Here is an 18,463-nt window from a genome sequence, read left to right as displayed (position 1 = left end):
TGGAATAGGAACCAACAACAAAGTGAATCCTGTGGTGTCATATACATTTTTTATTCACATTGCACATAAATCTCATCCACGCTCATGGGAGAACTTTAGCATCCCCTTAAACTCCCATTTATTCTCCATCCCTCTCACTCTTTGCACTGTTAAGAAACAGATTTATTTTCTGAAAACTACTCTTAATCACTGTGCAAATAGCAATGGAACATTTATACTCCAAGTAATAAATAGATGATTCGCATCTTAATATGAGACTGGAGATTATTCTGACTTATTTGTGTTTATTGCATCTAACACACAGATGCTTTTCTCCATTTCTAATAGAAATGTTAATTATGGGATTTCATTATTCCTATTTAGACTTAGGGTTGGTGTTTTTTTTCTTTGCCACAATGTACATGGGACAGTCCTACAAGACAGGAAATTAATATATTCAGTACTCCAAAATGCTTAAGGTAGAGAAAAAGAAAGTTAGATTTAATAATCTAAAATTCTGTGGAAAATGCAGAGTAATAGAGAGCATGGAAATCCGCCTGTTATTCTGGTTAGTGGAGTAGCAAGAGAAATCAGTCATAGCTTTTGATGATAATGAGAACATAGTGAAACGGAAGTATGGTCGGTGCCTGAGTTTATGTCCTTTGCCACAGAAAGGTAATATTGCCAATTCAAACACCTCTGAATATGGGAAAGTGGATTGTCAAGTCTTGTTAGAGTGACTCTTCTTGGAAGATCAGGAAATGTTTTCTCTTTCTCCTCTTTTGTAATAAATGTCTTTATTACAATAAACTGCCAAGGGCAGTATTTAGTCCTTGGAAGTATTTATTTCTTGTGTGCAGAGAGAAACATTGAGCAATATTTTCATTGTTCTATTTTGCTCACACAGGTTCAGGTAATGCCAATGAAAATATTCCTTTGGTCAAACTGCAAGTCATACGGATCTTTGGTTCCTTTACAATGGCTGTAAGACTTGTTTAACATTTCATCTTTTAAGGTATGTTTATCCTTCAGAAACCTTTTTTGTCATGCCTGTTCTTCAGCCAACATATGCACATGCCTGCATACATAACCAGATAATCATGATTGTATATGAATATATACATATCATTACCCTGATACATAAAATATGTACGTGCATATAGACCCCTCATCTGGGATTTGTCACCAGGAAACTCATCTGTTGCAATAAAACATAAACTTCAATAATAGTTCTCTCTTCAAACAAGGCCATAGGCTATATCTACATCCTTATGTTGCAGGAGAATTGCTTCCTGCAGGCCAGCAAGAAGCTCTGATTCCATTTGCTCCCTGGCTGACATTATTACAAAAAAGCCTTCCTGGCAGGATCACCGTCACAAGTGTAGTCAAAGGGAATACCTTCTGCTCTGTGGTCATGGCAGCTCACTGGTGTCCACAGTATTGTTTGTAAACGGGTAGGAAATATGCAGTACCTGCTTAACTCATGGTAATTTGAGCAGTTCTAATCATTCATCTCAAAACAGTTTTCTATAGTTTTGCAGTTATGGTAACTGAATTCAGGGCTGCCTAAAAAACAAATTGTTGTTCCTTAAAATGTTGTTTAGAAACAGATTTGTGTGCTCTATAAGCTGTTAGTAATGGGCAGACTGAGACCCTCAGAGTTTAACCCAATAAGCCCATGAACAGCTAAAAGATGGAAAGCAGTAGTGCCTGTGTTTCACTCACACTGAACTAGCGTTTATTGAGGTCTCTCTGCAGGTATCCTTAGTTCCTAAGACTGTAGGGTCCAAAGCACTTCCACACCATCTTTGCTTCTTCCCAGGAATGGAAACCGACCTGTTGATCCAAAGAGTCGTGGTCTTGACATGATGCTGGCATTATCAGGGACTACTTCAACAGGAAGGAAATTGTCATTTCCTTAAATCTGTGCAGTGGGTTGACCCTGGCTGAACACCAGGTACTCACCAAAGCCACTCTATTGCTCCCTTCTGCAACTGGACAGGGGAGAGAAAATATAACGAAGGGTTCATGAGCTGAGATAAGGACCAGGGGAGGTCATTCACTGGTTACTGTCACAGGCAAAACAGGCTCAAAGTGGGGATATTATTTAAATTTGTTACTAACAAAATCAGAGCAGGATAATGAGAAGTAAAATAAATCTTAAAAACACCTCCTCCCCACCCATCCCTCCTTCCTGAGCTCTACCTCCTGACCCCCAGGGGCACGAGGAGACAGGAAATGGAGTTTACAGTCAGTTCATCACAGGTTGTTCCTGCCACTCTTCAGGGAGAGGAGTCTTTCCCCTGCTCCAGCATGGGATCACTCTCGTGGGAGACAGTCCTTCATGAACTTCTCCAATGTGAGTCCCTGCCATGGGCTACAGTTCTTCACAAAACTGCTGCCATGTGGGTCACTTCTCCATGTGGTGCAGTCCTTCAGGCACAGGCTGTTCCATTATTGGTCCCTCCCCACAGGGCCACAAGATCTAACACGAAAACCCGCTCCAGTGTGTGCTCCTTTCTCCATGGTTCTGCAGGTCCCTGCCAGGACCCTGCTCCAGCATGGGCCTCCCACAGGTCACAACCTCCTTGGACATCCACCTGCTCTGTCATGGAACTCCTCCATGGGCTGCAGGTGGGTCTCTGAACCCCTGTGGGCCTCCATGGGCTGCAGGGGCACAGCTGCTTCACCATGGTCTGCACCATGGGCTGCAGGGGAACCTCAGCTCTGGCTCCTGGAACACCTCCTCCCCCTCCTTCTCCACTGACCTCAGTGTCTGCAGAGTTGTTCACATGTTCTCACTCTGCTCTTCTCTGGCTGCAATTTCATCTGCTCAATAACTTTTTTCTTTCTTAACTATGTTATCACAGAGGCATTACTATCATTCCTGATTGGCTCGCCTTGGCCAGCAGCACGTCTGTCCTGGAGCCAGCTGGCACTGGCTCTGCCAGACACGGGGAAAGCTTCTGGTAGCTTCTCACTGAAGCCACCCCTGTATTTCCCCCACTACCAAAACCTGACCACACAAACCCAATACAATCTGTGATGGTGTATCAGTCACTACAAGATATGGAACTGGTAATAGATATTTTTAGCTAATAAACTGCTATGAACCCCTATATCCATTTATACAGGATCATATCTGCCAACTGAACAAGGGTTTGGTTTTTTCCCCCATTTTCATAAGTTCATTCTGTGATTAAATTTATAGCTGGCTGCAATATATTTTAAATGTCATTTCCAGTCCCTGGTCATAAACCAGGAAACAGTCTCAGTCAACCCATTCAGTTCACACTCAATTCACAGTAATGGCGCTGTAAGAATTTGTTTCAACTCCTGTATTGAAGAATACAAATATTTATTTTGTTTGTTTGTTTATTTATTGCAGCACAGTTTGGTACTTTTCAAAAGCATCTCTAAACTGAAATAGTTCACTTAGGTGCAACACCTAAGGTGGCTTCTCAGCACAGCCAGGTCACCTCAAATCACTACAGCTTTGCAGAAAATGATGGGAGCATGTTGGCTTCTGCAGGGGCACCCAGGACACCCACACCAACAGTTACTCTAAAGTCTGAATTTTGCACTGTGTCACATACGGGCTCAGCACTAAAAACTCCCAGTCCATTTTTGGGTGTTACTACCATGACTCTTCAGAGGTAAGTATCAAAATGTCATTTCTGTTGATATCTGACTTTGTATTTACAACATATGGCACTATCCTATTTATTTAATAAAATCTACTCCCATTTAAGAAATCTTTCTATTCAGATCTGTAAAGGGAGATAATTGCTCAGTTCTACTGATTGTCTGTTATTAAGGGAAAAAGTATTTAAAGATTTGAAGATACCCCTGCTGCACTCTTCAATGGCTTTACAATCTCTTCCTTGTGTTTTTATCACTTCAGCATTGCACTAGATTTCCTTTAGCTTTTGATGAAATCACCTCCTTGATGAAATCGCTGAAAAACCAGGCTCTGTGAAAGTGCTTTATCTAAGATCCCAAAGACAAGTTTGTTCCAAAGATGTTCATGCTTTGCAGTCTACGTATTTAGACATCTCTGGTGATACTACAAAGTCTTTGCAAATGCTCATATTGTTTTTCCAGGCTTTGGGTTACTTTTCTAGAGATATGTTTCTTTGTGAATTAAGTGCTCTTTGAGGATAAAATGTTCATCAGAAGTCTTCAGAGTTACAATATCATCATTTTCATCATATTACTTTGAAAAGATATAATTTATATATTTTTTTTTAAACATACTTTCCTAGGGCATATTTAACAAAGGGCTTTTCCTGACTCCTTGTTAAACTTCATAGCAATCATATATTGGGGCAGAGCAGAGCCTTCAGCCAGCCCATTTGGCTGAATATCTGAAATTAAAAACCTTTTCTGAATTAATTTTTGGCATCCTTTTGTGGTCATAAATTGTTTTACTTTCCCTCACTTTGTACTTTCCTTAGTATGCAGTGCTCCATTCCAACAATATGTAGATAAAATGCAGATATAAAAATGGAGGCAATTAACAAAGTAAATAAAAATAAAACTACTGGTCTAGTGGTGCATACTAACAGTATATAAGTATATGTATACACACATAGGTATATCTAAACACATGCATATGTGTACAAATGTGTGTATATATCTGTACACTGCAAATATTCCCAGCTTGAATAAGGAGAACAAATTCTGGAAGGAGCTGCCTAATACCTTTCATAGGAACAACCCCAGCTGACCCTTGAGGATGGTCTGATAGATATGAATTGCTACTGGCATTATGCTATTGGAGAAACAGGGCTACTTTGCCAAAAAATGAATCCATTTAGTCATAAACACTACAGCTAAGTTGATTCAGGGTTTATCTAAAAAAGCTCAGCAGGTTTGGTGTAAAATGAAAGGCAGAATTTTAATTTGGATGGCAATTGTTTTTCAGTACTGCTAATTTGTACTAAACATCCTGATTTACATAAGCAAACAAAGGCCAAATATTAGGCCAAGGAGCACAATCAAAACTAAGGTTCAGTTATGGGGGAAAACAGGCCGCTGGAACACAATTCACTAAAACCAGCTTTTTCAGCTTTTGCCAACTTTCGGTCCCCAAGCATTTTCCCGTGGAGGTGTGGACACCTCTGACATTAAACCTAACCCAGTACTTGCATACTTAGGTTCCTTAATTGTCCTTCACAGATCTGGTGAAAGTAACTTAAGAGATTCCTGGACCATAGGCTGAGAAAACCTGCAGTGCTCCCTCTGCTCATTTCTCCCTCACTTGGCTTTTCTTTCCTGTATGACATCCATCTCCATCTTTGGGGTCACAAGAGCTTCCTATTCCTCCTGGTTTTTGCCTAGATTTACCTACAGGCACTTTGTTGCTCTCATCTAATGCTCCTCTTTTGTACCCATCTTGTAACACAGCCCCTGATGGAGCAGGTGGGGTTGTTTTTCCTGAAGAACAGACAGATTTTGCAGTCTGGTCCAATTCAAGTCACTGTGACTTCTGGATTCATTTTGTACCTTAAGCTGGGAACTGAACTTATACCGCTGATGGATAAAAATTTCCACTGTAAGCATGTGCATTTGCACATATCTGTGTTGACAGTTATTCAAAGTGTCCCCCAAAGAAGCCCCCCATAGAACTGATGGACCCATAGAACTCTGCTCCTACTCAACCCTGCAGCTCCAGTTACCGCAAGCCCCCACTGCTTTCGGTCGCATGGTCAAAACTGATGCCAAAAGGCAGCCCATCGACAGATTTCTGTAACCCGCCTCTTCCCAGATCAAAAAAAAAATAAAAAGGAAACTTTCATTTTAAAAAAAAGGGGTTTTTTCTTCAATTGTTTTTGAGCGCTTGGTGTGGTAAAACTGGAATTCTGATGGAGAAAAATTGAGAATCAGCTATTATCTCAATGAGACTTTTTCTTTAATGAATAAAAAGAGAAATAATCTTTAAAGCAATATCTAAAATTATGTTACTCCTGTTTCAGTTAAGTTCATAAAAATGCAACCTACAGCTAATACGTATTCACAATAAAGTCGCTTAATTCATTTTCTTGAATTAAGAAACTGTAATTCCCACATATTGAATTTATCAATCTTGGCAGTGAATTAAGGATATATATAATATAATCCTGATTTGCCAAGTTTATTTTCTAGAAATCTGAGTTTACCCTGCATCATTTCTTCTTATTATATTACATTTTTCAATGTTACATCATTGTCATCTATTAACATACTATCTGAAAGACTAGAGTACACAGAACTTTCAATTATGCTAAAAATATTGGTTCCTTTTTTATCAAAATATACTCTTATTTGAAGGACTGTCTGGCTATACACTTCCAGAGCGAATAGCTTGTACCTTGGCTATAGTACACCTGGTTTTAGCTATACAAGAACTAGTCTAATTGGGTGTCCAATACTTGCCCCCAGCCAGTGAACTTTTTGTGCCATAGCCCAACCTTTAAAACCCATGCAGCTTTTACAGTGTTTAAGAGGGAATGGTTGTCACTTGAGGTGTTGAATTCTCTTAATTAACTATGTAGGAAAGACAGAGGCTGATTTAGAGACCTAAAATTTGGATGGATGGATGAAATCAGATGTAATGACATCTGTTCTGGGGGTGTACCTCATCTTGGCCTCTAGAAGTAGCTGCATTTATCATTACCTGAAGCGAAAAACACATGATCATTTATTTAATAAACATATGTATGAGTGCTCTATGTGCTGAATAAATACAACTTAATAGCTTGCTCATTCTTAAAGAAGCGAAGGAAGCTTAGTTTTGTAAGCAGAGTCCCAACGAAGAGCATTACTCTTTCTCCTCTTCCTCAGTATCTCAGAGGATGATGACACCAATTAATTATTCTTTGAGGAACTAAGGGACATTTCCAAGTCAACTGCCCTTGTCCTTATGGGGGACTTCAACTTGCCAAAAATTAACTGGGAGCATCAAACAGCTGGTACAACCCGGGCCAGAAGATTCCTAAAAAACCTGGATGACAACTCCTAAGGGAGCTGACTTGGAAAGATGGTCTCCTTGATCTGCTGCTTGTCAACAGAGTGGGTCTCATGAGAAAAGTGGCGATTGGTGGCCTTCTTGGCTACAGTGACCACTAAGGAATCGAGTTTAAAATCTCTGTTGACAGGAGAAAAAGTGCCAGCAAAACCTCAAGTCTGGACATGAGGGGAGCAGACTTCAGGCTGCTCAGGGAATTAGTAAGTAAGGTCTCCTGGGAAAATGTTTTTGCAGGTGCTGGGGTCCATCAGTACTGGTGACTTTTCAAAGACCACCTCCTAAGGGCACAGGAGCAGGCCATTCCCAAATGTGAGAAGTCAAACAGGTGAGGCAGGAGGCTGGCTTGGCTGAGTAGGGATTTTCTCTTGGAAACAGTGAAAAAAAGGAAGGTGGAAGGTGGAAGCAAGTTCAAGGAACATGGGAAGAATACAAAGATGCTGCTTGCCACTGTAGGGAGAAAATTTGTGCAGGCAAAGCTCAGCTGGAGTTGAAGCTGGCCAGAAATGTAGGAAACGAGAAAAAGATTTTTTTTTTTCAAAGGCCTTAATGGCAATAAGCAGTATAGAAATATCATCAACTCGTTACAGGATGAGGACGGTCACCTTACAAATAGGGACAGAGAGAAGGCAGAGGTGTTTAATACTTTCTTTGCCTCTGTCTTCAACATGGATGATGGACCAAGGAGGTCTGAGTGCCTTGAGCTGGAGGACCATGACTGCGAGAATGATCAACTCCCATTTAACTCTGAAATTGTGTGGGATCTACTGCTCCAGCTGGATCCCTACAAATCTATGGAACTTGATGGGATTCATCCAAGAATCCTCAAAGAGCTGCTGATTTCATTGCAAAATATCTCTTGATGATTTTTGAGCAGTCTTGGGAATCTGGAGAGATCTCAGCTGACTGGAAGCTGGCGAACATTGTCCCAGTTTTCAAGAAGGGCAAGAAATTGTGTTGAGAAGGTTTGGGTTAGATACTAGAAAAGGTTCTTCACACAGATGGTGGTTGGGTGCTGGAACAGGCTCCCCACAGAGGTGGTCACAGCACCAAGCCTGACAGAGTTCAAGAAGCATTTGGATGATACTCTCAGGCACGTGGTGTGACTCTTGGGGATGGTCCTGTGCAGGACCAGGAGTTGGGCTCGATGGTCCTTGCAGGTCCCTTCCAACTCAGCATGTTCTGTGTTCTGTTATTCTGTGGCATCACTTCTTTCTTGTAGCAATGTGAGCACTGAGCAAACTGCAGCTGGATTACTGCAGCAAAAAGCTTGTGGCTGAAAGAGTCTGAAACACAGAAATGCAGTCCCAAGTCCTCTCTTCTGCCCAGACTCCAGCATAGACTTTAGTTATTTCATTGCACCAAGCTATGATGCAGGTTTGTGAGAGAAAGAAATAAAATTTTAAAATCTCACCAAAATCCCAGGCACTCCTTTGCAGTCATATAGAGGTGCCAAAAGTATGCAATTTTTTTCCTTATTATTCTGTAACTGAACAGAATTAATGTATGTGGTGATTTACTATCTCTGAAGAGTCATGTCCTTTTTATTATTAAAACCTAAGCAATAAAAATGCTTCAAAGTGCAAATCCTTTTAAAAAAATAGGTTTCTAGCTCTAGCAAAATAAAAGTCAGACTTTCAAAAGAAAATCAGATGTCTCCTTAAATTAATTAGACAAACACTTCCTGACACTGGTACATGTTAACATCCTGTAAATTACACTCCTATATCATTTTACCTTACCGTTGTACTTACTGCTTAGATCAAGGTTTAAATATATGATTTATATAATGAACCATTAAGATTTCCTAACCTTGCTGCGCTCTACCATTCTTGCTTATTGAACAGTAATAAAATTAGCCAAAGGGAACTGGAGGTTATGCTAGTAACTTTGTCAAAGAAAAGCAGTTGCCACGAGGTCCATTTCTTGCTCAGGCTACGTGTCCTTTTCCCGGTGGCAATCATACACTGCACTGTGACCCCAAAGACTGTTTGCTATTTCTTTTTCACACATGCCTATGCAGGAGCATGGATTCTCTCGAGTGGGCTGTAGTTTGCCCCTGGCCTTTTAGGCATTCTTTCAAAACCTGTTCTTGCAATAGTAACCAATTAAACTAGTTACTAAGAAAGAAGCATGTTTCAGCACTTAAGTTAATTGAACTGTTACAAACTAAATATGATTCCAAATTGTTTCTGTATTCCAAATCACTTCATGCATGCAGATAAAATGAAAAAATTACTAAATCGTTTTGAAATGTGCAAATCAGGCATACAATACTGACATTTAGATCTGTGACCTGATCACAATGTAGTAAGTACCTCTGAAAACTTTGCGGATTTTAAAGCTGTCATGTGAAACCCTTGAACCACTGCCTGATGTGATATTCAATAAGTGGAAGTCAGGCTGCAATCAAATTGTGGAACTGTCTGCATCAGGGTTTTACTACCAATTTACCCAGAAAATAATCTATCCCTCATTCATTTCACGGGCCAAGTAAGAAAGAACGAATGGCTTAATGCATAAAACACATGCTTTATTCTTTGGGACCTTAGTTTGAGTTCAATTTGTGGTCCTAACTAAAATGAGCAGCTCAATCCCCAATGAACAGTAGTCTATATCGTTGAACTACCACACGCGATTAGGCACAATTGGCTGTCTCTGCTTAGGAGAAGTTGAAGAGTGATTTAGCACGGAGACTAAATCACTTCTTTCAGCTTTAAAGTGTGGTGGCCCTTTCTGGGACTCTATGACCAAACAAAAAAAAAACAACGAACTGAAAACCAAGAACCCCCCAAAACATATTGTTTCTTTACTTCAGCATTTCTTTAGTACAACAAAAATAAAGGATAGGAAAAACCTTGTAATAAAAGCCATATGGTAGCCCTAATTTGAAGCTATTCTCTTTCATTAAGAAATTAGTAACTACCATAACTGGCAGAGTGATGGTGGAAGTGCTGGTACATGGAATGAATGGATGCTGCTAAAAAGAGAAGAGGAAAAAAGATGCTGAAGAAGAAAAGCAGTGATGCTGGAAGCTGGCAAAAGCTTTCCTCCCTGAATGCTGGAGCACGAGAAATGCTTGCTGGGTAATACATCTATCTAGTTACATGTCATATATGACCACACCACTGAAGGGTTTAACTGTCCTGGGATTTAAATGTGTCACTACTGGGATAAGCTGCAATTGTACAAAACAGAGTAGTGTAAACTATTTGCCAATGGTGTGAGTGGTGGGCTCTAGCAGAGAGGTGATTTGAGAATATCAAGGTTTGCACTGGAGCACAGGAAGGAGAGGGTGATAGCTGAATAGGTTGTGTGAGCAGCAGACCGAGCTCAGCAAGGGGTGAAGGGAGCTGTAGAACTGCTAAGCAGGGGATTATAGGGAAGTTGAAGGGGAAAAAGAGCCCTGCATCAGTGTACTGTAAAGAGAGAATTAAATTAAGTCACTGGATCTATTTCACAATACCCCAGCAGAGGATATTGGTTAGTATTATGGAGAAGAGAGATTTAGTATCTGTACCTAGAACCCTCCTAAAATGTAAGGATCAGAATAAGTCTCTGCTATATTATTAGGTATAAACAGGCTCTGTTAAATACTGCAAAAGCCTTAGTGTGGTACTCCACTTTGAGAAATGGGACATGGTAGCTTGGCAGTGGGATTCATGGGCATGGCTTTCAGTATCTGACCTGGTGCAACCAAGGTGACCTCTTGAGCTCTAGCTGGTCAGAGCATCCCCATATATCATACAGACGGGAGGCATAGTGGGTAGTGGAGAAAAATCTCAGCCCTTACACTACAAACTTCAACTCTATGTACTAACATTAGACCTCAGAGGAAATTCACAAGCTTTTATTTTTAACAGTGATTTTTTTTAGCTGTTCTCAGGAATTCCATTAATTTTCGTTATAAACTATACTTGCCTCTTTCATCTCAGGAAGAAAAGACTATGACTGGGGGTATGCAACAGCTCTCCCTTTTTAGTTGCTGGAAATAAGTTAATAAATGCAGTCACAATTCAGGATACCATTCTCATTCCTTATTGATGCCAACTATACTCTAACAATGAATTTCAAAGTGCTGCTGATGTAAACTCTACCTGAAGCCTGTTTGATCTCAGATAAGCATCTTCATCCCATTCTTCATTTCAAGAAAAAAAATCTTACCGCACAGAAACATATTCATGTGCTTTGGGTTCAGTTCAAGATAAGCCGTGCTTTGCAGAAAACCTAATTAATATCAATCACAAGGAAGGTAGAAATTGGAAGGAAATGTTCTTTCATTTCTTGATAAACAGATCACCCATGATACATACACAAATGGACATACCAATTTGCTTTATTGTGCAAGTATCTCCCTGTAGGGAGGATTTTTTAGGGAATAAAGAGGTAGTTGCACTTTTGTTCTAGTGTACATGACAGTAACTTTGTTCTGTTAAGTGGGAGTTGAATAAGTGTAAGTCAGACCAGAATAACACCCTGTAATGGTGGGTTTAGTGCCTTTTAAAAGAGTGTTTACTCCCAACAACCAAAATAATAATTATTAATGATAGCTTATAAATACACCTTTTAATGATGCTATAATTTATTTCAGGCATTTCTTCTCTTCTTTCTCCTTCCAAAAGGAAAGCCATGGCTTATGACCTAGGAGACCTTATGGGCTTAGAATAGAACCTTTATGGACAAATATTCATACTTGAAAAAATCTTGAAAAATCAGAAAAACTAACTTCTGTCACAAGTCCGCATAATATAATAGCAATTCAGCTTACCTTTGAGGAATTTTGCTGTTGACCAGCACCCTTTGGCATCTATGGATTTTAGTCTTGGATCTAGTCATATAGCACCGGCTATGTAGTGACTTCCAAATGATGTAGGACTTGCTGTAGATCTGATTCACAAAATTCTCTTGTCCAAAGAAGAGTTCTACCTTTATCAGTGCTCTAGGTCATTTTGGCAAATGGAGGGTTTGGAGGAAAGGTCACTAATCTTTAGAGAGGTCTCTGCCTTGGCTATCAATCCACCTCTAAAGTCCTTGATGTTAACATTTCAAGTGACAGTGTGGTATATACCAAGCTTGGGAAGAAATACAAGCATCAGATAGTTTAGTTTTATCAAGGCATTGACTCAACAAAGAATTTATATGTCTAAAATATCATTCTATTTGGCCCCAAGTGAATATAAAAATAAGATATTCCATTTTATTACTTCCTTTGAGCTTCCCAGTACTTTCAGCTTTGTTCTAGCTTGCCCTCAGCTGTCTTTTTGTGATGCAACTTTTTTAGCTGCAACATTTGGGGTTTGCCCACACAAAAGCAACCAAAACACCAACAAAAAGAACCAAAGGACTCAACTGTTAATATACTAAATATTTAAAGAAAAGGTCCAAACAATGGATTATTGGAATGACTGGTATATGACAGCTGAGGAAGCCCCTCTTCTCCCCTTAACGCTTGATATTATGTACGTGCACACATTCTTTAAGGTATTTCAGATTATGTCCCTCCACAGCCTCTCCTTTCCTCATTTAGTGATATGCTGTGTTTGCCTTTGCGAATGATTTCTTTTTGGCATCTTGTGGCAATACTGAGGAAGTTTCTGATGCAGTGAGTCACTTCAAGGACACAGAATCTGTGACCCACACTGAAAGGACCAATCCTTTCATTGCAAGGGGGAAAAGTAAGAGGATATAAAAGAGCTGGAAAAGCTGACTTTAACAGCTTTGAAGGGGAAATAAATGTGAAGAACAGAAAGCATTGACTAAAGATGAAGTTCCAGACCTTAGACTAATTCCTAATTCAGCATGTAAACCATTGGTGAGCTGCTATTTAGCCAGTGGTCTGTAAGCTCTTGGTGGTCCATACAAGCAATTCTTGTCATTGGTTGTTGGCAGACATCATTAGCAGACTGCAAGTCAGTCCTTAGGTGTTTCTGAAAATCAATACATCTCTAATGGGAAAAAAAAAAAGATTAAGAGGCACCACACTAGTTAATCTTGCTTTCTCCTCTTTTTTTTTTTTTTTCATTTCTTAGTGTTTATCTGCATTGACACTGGGATATGACCTTTCCAGTCTGCCTTAAACTGCAGAGTCTGCCTAGCAGTCTAGCTGCATCAGTGCCATCTTACTGTCAAAATACATCCTCAGATACTTGTTTTCTTGAACCCTGCATGCATATCTTCTCCTGAAGCTTCTCTAGCTGAAAGATAGCTAGGATATGTCTGTGTGGTATGTCTGTAGTAATAAACCTTAGCTACAGCATGGACCTACTTCACAGAATGCATTTGGGTATTGTATTAAGCTGTAAATAATACAGGAAGCATTCAAGGAGATGGATTTATGTTGCTATTTTTCAAGTAACGGTGGCTTTGAGGCATAGTATATGTATCTGTCAAGATAATACACACAGCTCTGCAGTTAACTATTTACAAAGGATTAAAGTTTAGCTCCTTATAAGATCTTCTCTCTGATGCTTCTGCATTTGCTACCTAATACTATGAGAAAAGTCTGTACAAATTATGAAGGGAATGTAGGAATTCATGCAGATCTGAAATATTCTGTTCAAAGGTGGATGTAATGGGTATCTGGGATTGAAAAAGCAGTCCAGACAAAAACATTTCTTACATATTGTAAGAAACAAAGTGATAGCAAACCTTTATTGGAGTTCAGGAGTTATTTAGACACATTTCTTTATTTTGGTTGGATTTCATAAGTCAAGAGAACCATAAGGCTGTAATAGTACAGCTCGCATTTCTACCAGCACTTGAGAAGAAACACTCTTGCCCTGCCAAAAAAAACGATAGACTATCTAAGGAGAAAAGCCTTTTTGAGGGTTTGGACTATATAAAAGCTACAGGGAATCAGTATGAAGCTAACAGGTAAGTATTGCCAATTTGCTATTTTTTAACTTTGTCTCTCTACTATTTTGACTGTTTATTGTCCTCAGCATCCTTTTAGCAGCATGTGATTCTTTGAATGAAAGAAAGCAGAGACTACATGGCTACTCCTCTGCATCTGTGTTTCTAAGTTAGCTGCTCTTTATTTTCTAATTGGGAACCATGTTAGCATATGGGCTCACCTTTGGTAAACAATATTGTCATTCTGCACATATCTACTGAATAGCTAAGAATTTGGAAGCAATAATGACTTTATTAAAAACAAAACGGAAACACTGAAATGGCATTTAAAATTAGAAAGATGACTTTTTTTTTAAATAAAGAATAAAAAAATTCTAAAAGTTGTAGAAGATCATAGCATATGTCCTTTCAGCTGAAATCACAGAGATGTTGTAACCTCAAGGAGAGAATATATTAAAAACTGGAAAAAATCAAAACAGGTCAGGTGACCAAATTTTTTCCTATTTAAATAAACCCAGAAAAGCGGCAACTGGACTAAGAACTGCTACCACTTAAAAAATTCTAGAAGCCTAAAAAAATAAGAGTCTGTGGCTTCAAGCATGGATTTGGCATATCACAAACTTTATGGAAGAATGATAATCAATTAGAATCATAGAATCATAGCATAGGCTCATTTAGATTGAAAAGGACCTTTAAGATCGAGTCCAATTGTAAACCCTACAATGCCAAGTCCACCTCTAAACTTTTCCCCAAGTACCACATCTAAACGTCTTTTAAATAGCTCCAGAGACGATGACTCAACCACTTCCCTGGGCAGTTTGTTCTAAAGCTTGATAACCCTTTCTGTGACGCAATTTTGCCTAGTAACTGCCCTAAACCTCCCCCATGCAACTTGAGGCCATTGTCCTGTTACTGTTACCTGGTAGAAGAGACCAACCCCCACCTGGCTATAACCTCCTTTCTGTAGATAAAGTCCCTCCTGAGCCTCCTTTTCTCCAGGCTAAACAACCCCAACTCCCTTAGCCACTCCTCATAAGACCTGTGCTCTAACTGTGTATTGCCAGAGGGAAAAGTCTGCATGAAAGCATTTCTTGGAGGGCAAGTAGTGATGCAACATATGACATAGCGTTCAAAGAGTTAAATTTTCTGAATAATTTAAGCATATCAACAGATAGTATGGATTCTGTACAGACGTTAATTCTGCATCTACACAGAAAATGCCTGCACTGCCTGTTGACATCAGCCACCTGTTCAGGTTAGTTATAATACCTCATTGTGACAAACAGCACGATCGAAGAGGCTATTATGATAGGATACTCCAGTTGTAAATTAGGATGTAAATTAAGATGTCACAGACACAATATGATGCCAAGGTTAAGTTTTTTGATGTAATGAATGATTGTTTAATGGAGAAACAGCCAGGAGTCCCAGAGGAGAAAAGCATCTCTGTACTACTAGAAGATCTGGTTCATATAAGGCAGCACAGAACTTATGATGTATCTGTATTCAAAAGGCTTGCTTGAACAGCAAAATCCAACAGAAAGTGAAAATTGAAAGTGGATATTTAAAAAATGGAAACTTCACATTTTTCTCATTTACTATTTTAGCTGTGAATGCAGCGTTAGGAACTCTTCTTGTTGCCCTTGGTGTCCCTTGCAAGCATTAGCTCCAGGTGAGCTTTAACTTTCCTGACACCATCCTTACATGTACAGGTATTTCATAGTCCTTCCATAAACTGAGAAACAAAGAGAAATAAGAAACAAGTAGACATCAGAAATGAATCTATGGCAAAATGGGAAAATGGCCTATGATTCACAGCATATGCATAAAAAGGAGTAAAAATTAAATTAACTTAAATTTGCTGAGGATTTTAAGCTATTCAGTTTAAGGAAGACCAAAACAATGACAGACTGTTGCCAAGGGATTCTACAAAGTCAAACTACTGAGCAGTAAAATGGAAGATATATTTGAAGTTTATAAATGCAATTTGGCATGTGTTCAGAAAAAATATATAGACATTATATTCATTATGTTAGCTCAATGATCTGTATTGGTCAAGCAAATAAGATGAGTAGCAGAAAGCACTAAGAGGAAGATAGCAGCAGCAAACTTCATTATATCATTGTTTAAACTATTGTGACCACAACTTCAATATTACATAGAGTTCTCTATCTTCAGTTTTGAAATGTACATCATAGCATTTAAAAGGCTGGAAAGAGGAAAGATCATGAGTGAACCAGCTTCTGTATGAAAAATTACTAAAATGGACAACAACACATCATCCTGGAGATATAGTAGAGACAGATGTGATGGATATGAGGAAAACATAAATGGAAAGAGAAGACAGATAAAAAGCTATTATTCACTGAGTATTATAATACCCAAAGTAAAGGACATAAAGTCTAACTGCCTTAGGTGTCTCAAATACAAAAAGAGGAGGAATTTCAGTATGCTTTGAACAGTCAAACTGGGGACTTCATTGTCACAGGAGGTCAGCGTTGTTGATGCCAAATTTTGCATGTGTTCAGAAAACACCTGAAAAACTCCTGGAAAGAAATCATCCAGAATTCTTAACAGGAGTATACACATGAAAAACCAAAGCTGAAGATCACTAGAAGGTGGATAACTTTACTGAGGGAAATAACACTGTCTAGACATTTCCATCTAGCTTATTCTATCCTGACACTCCTCACTAGATTTTATATGCCCAAGGCACACACATACACAGATCAGCTCTACATTTGTGTGTGATGCCCTTATTCCACAGAACAGAAGCAATGCTCAGTCTTTTCAGTTGGCCCAGTTGGCCTGTTGTGACAGAAGTATCCACTGATTTGATAACCTGAAAGAGGCTAAAACAGGCACTAAGATAAAGAAAGATGTGTTCCTAATGGCCATTGGGCTGTCCATCTTGAAATCATCCCAGGAGTGCCAAATGTATATGGCTGGGGAGAAACAGAAATAAATAATAGAGGGAAATTAGTTTTCAATTGCTCATTTAGAATTGCTGGTTTCAATCAATGACAATTTTAAGGCATTAAACACATTCCAGAGTAACTCGTCAAAAAAAAAAAACCAACAAAACCCCTGCAGTTGCTGACATTCTCTGAGTTTTTTTAATAAGATCAGGGTCAGTGATGGGAAATAAGCAGGAAGATGAATAGGATGTCAAAATTAAATTGAGTTCCAGAAGAGTTATCTTAAGTTCCCAGAAAAATAGAAACTCACGAAACTTTGTCTCAATCTAAGTGGGATATGTGTATTTTAGCTCAGAAGGTAGAAAGAAGGCTGATGACTGTCTTTAGAGGTATTAACAACCCATGCTATTTTAGCAGCTTGAAAAACACCTTCCTCCTTTGAATTCTGGAACAGAGAAGGTTCCGCTTACTTTAAATTCTAATGATTTGTGCTGCACCAAGCTCTTTCATTTTTATACAGGAAACCCAGATTAATTGTTTCAACCATCTGACTATCCATTACAATCAGAGGATGTACTTCTTGTTAAAGTTTCAGAACTGTTGAATAAAATACCATTTTAACAACCCATATGTCTGTGTTTTTGTTTTGGTCTCTTTTGCTAAATATTGTAGCACTTTATCTTCTGGACTGTAAGTACACTATTGGCCAGACGGTCATTAATCATTATTGTTGTCAATGAACAAAAATCCAGGAGGAGAAAAAAATTGAATGCCTAGGACTACAGAGCAGTTCAGGTTTCTGAATGACCACGCTGATTAATAATGTTATGTTCATTTGGGAATTTGTCTATGCACCATAGACCATTTGTCTATGAATTCTGTTCAGGTCTGTGATCTTGCTATATATTTACACCATTGTTTAAGATACCCTGCCTACTTCCTCCTTGGGCTCAAGGAGGTAGAATAGTGAGTTTATAGTGAATAAGAGCATTAAAACTGTTATAAAAAACAGCTCTTCACCAACCAAAACTGTGGAATGCATTAATCACAGCAAAAAAAGCTTTCTCTAGTTGCCTGTGGATGAAAATCTAGAGTTTTAAGGACTAGAAAACCCTTGAAGCAAACAAAAAGACCATATGAAGGCAGGGTACGTAAAAATAAGACAAGCAGGAAGTCACATAGGAATAGATTTAACATGGAAGTTAAGAAGTGTCAAACTAACAGGACCACTGGAGAAAGTGAAATAAATAAAACACAGCATTTTAAGGACTCTCTCTGAGCTGGGTAATGCATTCCATCAGGATGAACCTGGAATTCAAAAGGTCAGTAAGATCTTTGGGATTCTGAGGCAGAGGGTGGAGATGGAGGTATTGCATGTTCTGAATAAAACTATATATTTCTTGGTCTGTGTGAAATACATAAGAATAATGTAGTGAACCCTGCCTATTTGCTTAGAGTAGCTTGAAGACAATAGACTAACAGTGAAATTGCCCTCAAGAATGGAGATGTGGGAAAGGGTGTTTTTAATCTGTTTAGAAACTCTCTTTTGTAAGAGACAGTCTTCTATTTACAGGTAAAGCAAGAAATACATAATGTTGTATTTAATAAGAGTACTGAATGAATTAGATCCACAAATTATGGCTGGAGGCAATCCGGGTACAAAGGAAAGCTTACAAGTCCAGAGACTCAACTTGTAGGTACATCGCAG

This window comes from Pipra filicauda, unplaced genomic scaffold, assembly GCF_003945595.2.
Source record: "Pipra filicauda isolate LSUMZ 115617 unplaced genomic scaffold, ASM394559v2 scaffold169_size1572857_pilon, whole genome shotgun sequence".
NCBI classification, from domain to species: domain Eukaryota; kingdom Metazoa; phylum Chordata; class Aves; order Passeriformes; family Pipridae; genus Pipra; species Pipra filicauda.
This window is presented reverse-complemented; position numbering follows the sequence as displayed.